The sequence below is a fragment of the Muntiacus reevesi genome, chromosome 7 (assembly GCF_963930625.1).
Source record: "Muntiacus reevesi chromosome 7, mMunRee1.1, whole genome shotgun sequence".
Classification (NCBI taxonomy): Eukaryota; Metazoa; Chordata; class Mammalia; order Artiodactyla; family Cervidae; genus Muntiacus; species Muntiacus reevesi.
The window spans coordinates 78,889,621-78,896,797 of record NC_089255.1 but is presented as its reverse complement, the minus strand read 5'-3'; positions in this window follow the sequence as shown (position 1 = coordinate 78,896,797).

Here is a 7,177-nt window from a genome sequence, read left to right as displayed (position 1 = left end):
GAGTCACAGATAATATTGTACACATGGCCACTCCCTTTCTCCTTTTTCATACACATCCATCTATTCATTTGAAAAGCATTCTAAGCACGTATTCACCTCGCATTGTTACAAATGTCAAAAACACTGTACCAGCTCTCAGAGGCTTGTTTCCTCATCTACATTCACAAATAGAGACATGCAGAGTTTATCACCCTTAGGAAAAACTAACGGTTCCCATTCACCCTTTAAACTAAAAGTAAACGGAAGGACTGTCTTTAACTGGAAGGGTAACTGGTTAGTGGTCTTCCACTAACCAGCTGTGTGACCTTGGGCATGTCGCCTTTCTTCTCTGGCCTCATCTATCCTTTTCATAAAATGAGGATCTTAGTCAAAGATAGGTGGTCTTAAGCTTGTCAACTTCACATTCTCTAACTCTCTGCGTGCCTGCTTGCCACTTCAGTCGTGTCTGACTCTTTGCGACCACATGGACTGTAGCCCACCAGGCTCCTCTGTCCCTGAGGATTCTCCAGGCAAGAATACTGGAGTGGGTTACCATGCCATCCTTCAGAGGATCTTCCTGACCCAAGAATTGAATTCACGTCTCCTGTCTCCTGCATTGTAGGTGGATTCTTTTTACTGCTGAGCCACCAGGGAAGCTCTCTGACATTTTAGTAAATGTAGGCCCTTATAAGTTGTCAGAAAAGCCAAAGTTGTTAGCTGTGCAAATTGATGACGAGCTTGAATTTTTTTTCTTCTAGTATATGATAGGAGATAATATTTTCTGGAGCTGCATCAGAAACAGTGGCTGAAGACTGTGGAATGGTATTGTTTGGCTATCTGTAAAGGCCTCTCTGGCCTTCACATTTTAGAACTGCAGAGAAAATTCATGGTAAAAAGCAACTAACAGAGCATAGCAAAAGAAAAAGGGGGAAAGTGTGACAACTGTGGTGGCTTCTTGCCCTTCTTTGATGGGAAAGGATGGGGGAGGCAGCAGAAAAGGAGCGAAAACTGCCCTTGGAGCCTTCTCAGAATTGTAAAATCCAAAGGATTGGTTAGGAGTAGACACCTGTAAAGGATTTTGTGAAGATTTTTTCTGTGTGTTTGGAAGTATCACACTACAATATAATTATTCTGCTCACTCAGACCTCCTCCCATTAAAAAAAAATCAATAAATAAGCCTTAATGAACCTCACAGCTGAACATTTGCTGGTGAAGTGCTGGAATTTCTCCAAGTCGAGCATCTTTTCTCAGTGTTCAATGACAACAGCTCAGTTCAGTCGCTCAGTCGTGTCCAACTCTTTGAGACTCCGTGAACCACAGCACGCCAGACCTCCTGTCCATCACCAGCTCCCGGAGTTTACCCAAACACACGTCCATCGAGTTGGTGATGCCATCCAACCATCTCATCCTCTGTCGTCCCCTTCTCCTCCTGCCCTCAATCTTTCCCAGCATCAGGGTCTTTTCAAATGAGTCAGCTCTTCACATCAGGTGGCCAAAGGACTGAAGTTTCAGCTTCATTAAGGCTTATTTGATTATTTTTTTTTAATGGGAGGAGGCCTGAGTGGCAAGGAAAAAGAAGATGAGAAAGGATAGGAGAAAGCTGAGCACAAAGTATGAAGGCAAAAGGATATAGATGAAGAGAGAGAGTAAAGCCCAGTTCAGAAAGAGATGGTGGGCAGCTCCTAGAAGCACCAGATGTGGAAATTGTTGTCCTCTATAGTTTCTTTGATCTCTTCTCTGTGGAGTCCAGAATTTATGTGGCTCTCCTGGGCTGCAGGCATCAACTCTGCACAAGGAGGATGTAGTAGCTAAAGTAGCCAAGGCAATTTCACCCAGTCTGGTATCTCCTGGTCTCACAGTATGCAAAGGGAGAATGCAGAGAGAACAAACCAGAACTGAAGACTAGGGGCCCTGTAGAGAGTGCACCCTGCACCAGAGCTGGACTTTACTTAAGAGTGTGTGTGCTATGCTAAGTCTCTTTAGTCATGTCCGATTCTGTGATCCTATGGACTGTAGGTCAGGCTCCTCTGTACATGGAATTTCCCAGTCAAGAATACTGCAGTGGGTTGCCATGCTCTCTTCCAGTGGATCTTCCCGACCTAGGGATTGAACCCATGTCTCTAATGTTTCCTCCATTGGTAGGTGACTTCTTTGCCACTAGTACCATTTGGGAAGCACCCTCAGTTGAGGTGAACCCCCAAATTCAGTGTTGTGTGGTCTTAGCACACCCTCCACTGATAATAGGCAGTGACTCCAAGGCTTTCCCACACCAGGATGATTTCTGTTGGAAATACCACAGACCAGTTATGCCTCTCAGCACCTTTTTGTCCACAAAGTCTCGTCTCTGCTCTCCCAATCCAGAGGAAATCGAAAATCCCATTTCAGAAAACTTTTGTCCATTCGCCTTCTATCATTTGGTGATGCTTCCAGCCAGTTAAATACTATTTAAGGGTCAAAAGGCAGAAAACAAATAGAGAAATTTTTTAAAAAGAGAATTACTGGAATCTGTAATTTAGGACAGAATATCTGTCATCTGTAAACAGACTATTTTTTTGTCTCCTAGACAATAGTAGTAGCCACTCTTTTTATCACCTATGTTTCCTTGCCTGCATTCCATATATATTTCATTTAGGTTAATTGACATAAACAACAAAACTTCAATTCATAGACAAAGCAATGGAGTCTCAAGGAGGTTATATAATTTGTATAAGATTACATAGTTTGTAACCTGACAAACTGACAGAGCCAAGATTTCAATTCAGGTCTATCAGTTTCCATTCTTTTCCACTGAACTTTGCTGTCTACAGAGAAGATTATTTAGATATAATCTTTTCAGTAAAAAATTTTCTTCTAAACTTTTATTTCAACAATCAATTTTAATATAAAATACATATTACACAAAACAAGATTTCAGGAAAAGAACAACACAGAAACATAAGTTTAATTGCTATTAACAGACTCCTGAGCAATGCTATTAAAATACTATCAATAAAAGCTATATATGACAAACCTACAGCAAGCATTACCCTCAATGGTGAAAAATTAAAGCTTTTCGCTGAAATTAGGAACAAGACAAGGGTGCCCACTCTCACCACTACTATTCAACATAGTTTTGGAAGTTTTGGCCACAGCAATCAGAGCAGAAAAAGAAGTAAAAGGAATCCAGATAGGAAAAGAAGAAGTGAAACTCTCGCTGTTTGCAGATGACATGATCCTCTACATAGAAAACCCTAAAGACTCCACCAGAAAATTACTAGAGTTAATCAATGAATATAGTAAAGTTGCAGGATATAAAATTAACACACAGAAATCCCTTGCATTCCTATACACTAACAATGAGAAAACAGAAAGAGAAATTAAGGAAACAATACCATTCACCACTGCAACAAAAAGAATAAAATACTTAGAAGCATATCTACCTAAAGAAACAAAAGACCTATACATAGAAAACTATAAAACACTGATGAAAGAAATCAAAGAGGACACAAACAGATGGAGAAACATACCGTGTTCATGGATTGGAAGAATCAATACTGTCAAAATGGCTATACTACCCAAAGCAATCTATAGATTCAATGCAATCCCTATCAAGCTACCAGGTATTTTTCAGGGAACTAGAACAAATAATTCCACAAATTGTATGGAAATACAAAAAACCTCGAATAGCCAAAGTAGTCTTGAGAAAGAAGAATGGAACTGGAGGAATCAACCTGCCTGACTTCAGACTCTACTACAAAGCCACAGTCATCAAGACAGTATGGTACTGGCACAAAGACAGAAATATAGATCAATGGAACAGAATAGAAAGCCCAGAGATAAATCCATGAACCTATGGACACCTTATCTTCGACAAAGGAGGCAAGGATATACAATGGAAAAAAGACAATCTCTTTAACAAGTGGTGCTGGGAAAACTGGTCAACCACTTGTAAAAGAATGAAACTAGAACACTTTCTAACACCATACACAAAAATAAACTCAAAATGGATTAAAGATCTAAATGTAAGACCAGAAACTATAAAACTCCTAGAGGAGAACATAGGCAAAACACTCTCCGACATGAATCACAGCAGGATCCTCTATGACCCACCTCCCAGAATATTGGAAATAAAAGTAAAAATAAACAAATGGGACCTAATGAAACTTAAAAGCTTTTGCACAACAAAGGAAACTATAAGTAAAGTGAAAAGACAGTCCCCAGATTGGGAGAAAATACTAGCAAATGAAGCAACAGACAAAGACTTAATCTCAAAAATATACAAGCAACTCCTGAAGCTCAATTCCAGAAAAATAAATGACCCAATCAAAAAATGGGCCAAAGAACTAAACACACATTTCTCCAAAGAAGACATACAGATGGCTAACAAACACATGAAAAGATGCTCAACATCACTCATTCTCAGAGAAATGCAAATCAAAACCACAATGAGGTACCATTACACGCCAGTCAGGATGACTGCTACCCAAAAGTCTACAAGCAATAAATGCTGGAGAGGGTGTGGAGAAAAGGGAACCCTCTTACACTGTTGGTGGGAATGCAAACTAGTACAACCACTATGGAGAACAGTGTGGAGATTTCTTTAAAAACTGGAAATAGGACTGCCATATGACCCAGCAATCCCACTACTGGGCATACACACTGAGGAACCAGATCTGAAAGAGACACGTGCACCCCAATATTCATCACAGCACTGTTTATAATAGCCAGGACATGGAAGCAACCTAGATGCCCATCAGCAGAGGAATGGATAAGGAAGCTGTGGTACATATACACCATGGAATATTACTAAGCCATTAAAAAGAATTCATTTGAATCAGTTCTAATGAGATGGATGAAACTGGAGCCCATTATACAGAGTGAAGTAAACCAGAAAGATAAAGAACATTACAGCATACTAACACATATATATGGAATTTAGAAAGATGGTAACGATAACCCTATATGCAAGACAGAAAAAGAGACACAGATGTACAGAACAGACTTTTGGACTCTGTGGGAGAAAGTGAGGGTGGGATGTTTCGAGAGAACAGCATGTATATTATCTATAGTGAAACAGATCACCAGCCCAGGTGGGATGTATGAGACATGTGCTCGGGCCTGGTGCACTGGGAACACCCAGAGGAATCGGGTGGAGAGGGAGATGGGAGGGGGGATCGGGATGGGGAATACATATAACTCCATGGCTGATCCATGTCAATGTATGACAAAACCCACTGCAATGTTGTGAAGTAATTAGCCTCCAACTAATAAAAATAAATGAAAAATAAAATAAAATAAAATATCTATGCTCTGACTTCTTTTACTTTTAATTGAAAGATAATTAGTTTTGTGTTGATTTCTGCCATACATCAACATGGATCAGCCATTGGTATACAGAAGTCCCCTCCCTCTTGAATCTCTCTCCCACCTCTCACCCCATCCCACCCCTCTAGGATGTCAGAGAGCCCTGGTTTGATTTCCCTGAGTCATACAGCAAATTCCACTGGTTCTCTCTTTTATATATGTTAGTGTATATGTTTCCATGCTACTCTCTCCATTCGTCCCACCCCGCATGTCCATAAGTGTTGGTCCCTTATTTATTTATTTATTTCATTTATTTTTATTAGTTGGAGGCTAATTACTTTACAATATTGTAGTGGGTTTTGCCATACATTTACATGAATCAGCCATGGATTTACATGTGTTCCCCATCCCGATCCCCCCCCCCACCTCCCTCCCCATCCTATCCCTCTGGGTCTTCCCAGTGCACCAGCCCTGAGCACTTGTCTCATGCATCCAACCTGGGCTGGTGATCTGTTTCACCCTTGATAGTATACTTGTTTCAATGCTATTCTCTCAGAACATCCCACCCTCACCTTGTTGGTCCTTTAATGAACTGGAACCTGGTGGTCTGGAGTTGACAATGAGAGAGTAAAAGAAGTAAAGAGGCTAATATTCCCTGGGTTATGCAGCCGGCTTTCGCGTTCCAGGGAATCAGCCAGAAATAGATAAAGAGAGGAAGAGAAAGAAAGAAAGAGAGAAAGAAAGACACAGGGACCCAAGCCCTGATGGAGCAAAGCTGTTGTAATCAACATGGTGTGGGCATATATACTGTCTTACATGGTAGTTATTCTCAGCAAAGATAAAGATTAAAATTCCCAGATATACAAAACATAAGACGATCCCTATCAAAGAGAGAGTGGCAAACAATCACTTTTTACTGTACGGTTCATAAAAAGGAAGAGGGTACTTATCACCAAAATGAGAAATGCCTAGATTCCTCAGCCCTAGGAAAGGCATACCTCTCCTCTTAATTCCTGAATAAGTTCAGTTCAGTTCAGTCGCTCAGTCGTGTCCCACTCTTTGCGACCCCATGAATCGCAGCACGCCAGGCCTCCCTGTCCATCACAAACTCCTGGAGTTTACTCAAACTTATGCTCATCGAGTCGGTGATGCTATCCAGCCATCTCATCCTCTGTCGTCCCCTTCTCCTCCTGCCCCCAATCCCTCCCAGCATCAGGGTCTTTTCCAATGAGTCAACTCTTCGCATGAGGTGGCCAAAGTATTGGAGTTTCAGCTTCAGCATCAGTCCTTCCAATGAACACCCAGGACTTATCTCCTTCAGGATGGGCTGGTTGGATCTCCTTGCAGTCCGAGGGACTCTCAAGAGTCTTCTCCAACACCACAGTTCAAAAGCATCAATTTTTCGGCACTCAGCTTTCTTCACAGTCCAACTCTCACATCCATACATGACCACTGGAAAAACCATAGCCTTGACCAGACGGAACTTTGTTGGCAAAGTAGTCTCTGCTATTTAATATGCTATCTAGGTTGGTCACAACTTTCTTTCCAAGGAGTAAACGTCTTTTAATTTCATGGCTGCAATCACCATCCACAGTGATTTTGGAGCCCAGAAAAATAAAGTCTGACACTGCTTCCACTGTTTCACCATCTATTTCTCATGAAGTGATGGGACCAGATGCCATGATCTTAGTTTTCTGAATGCTGAGCTTTAAGCCAACATTTTCACTCTCCTCTTTCACTTTCATCAAGAGGCTTTTTAGTTCCTCTTCACTTTCTGCCATAAGGGTGATGTCATCTACATATATGAGGTTATTGATATTTCTCCCGGCAATCTTGATTCCAGCTTGCGCTTCTTCCAGCCCAGCGTTTCTCATGATGTACTCTGCATATAAGTTAAATAAGCAGGGTGACAATA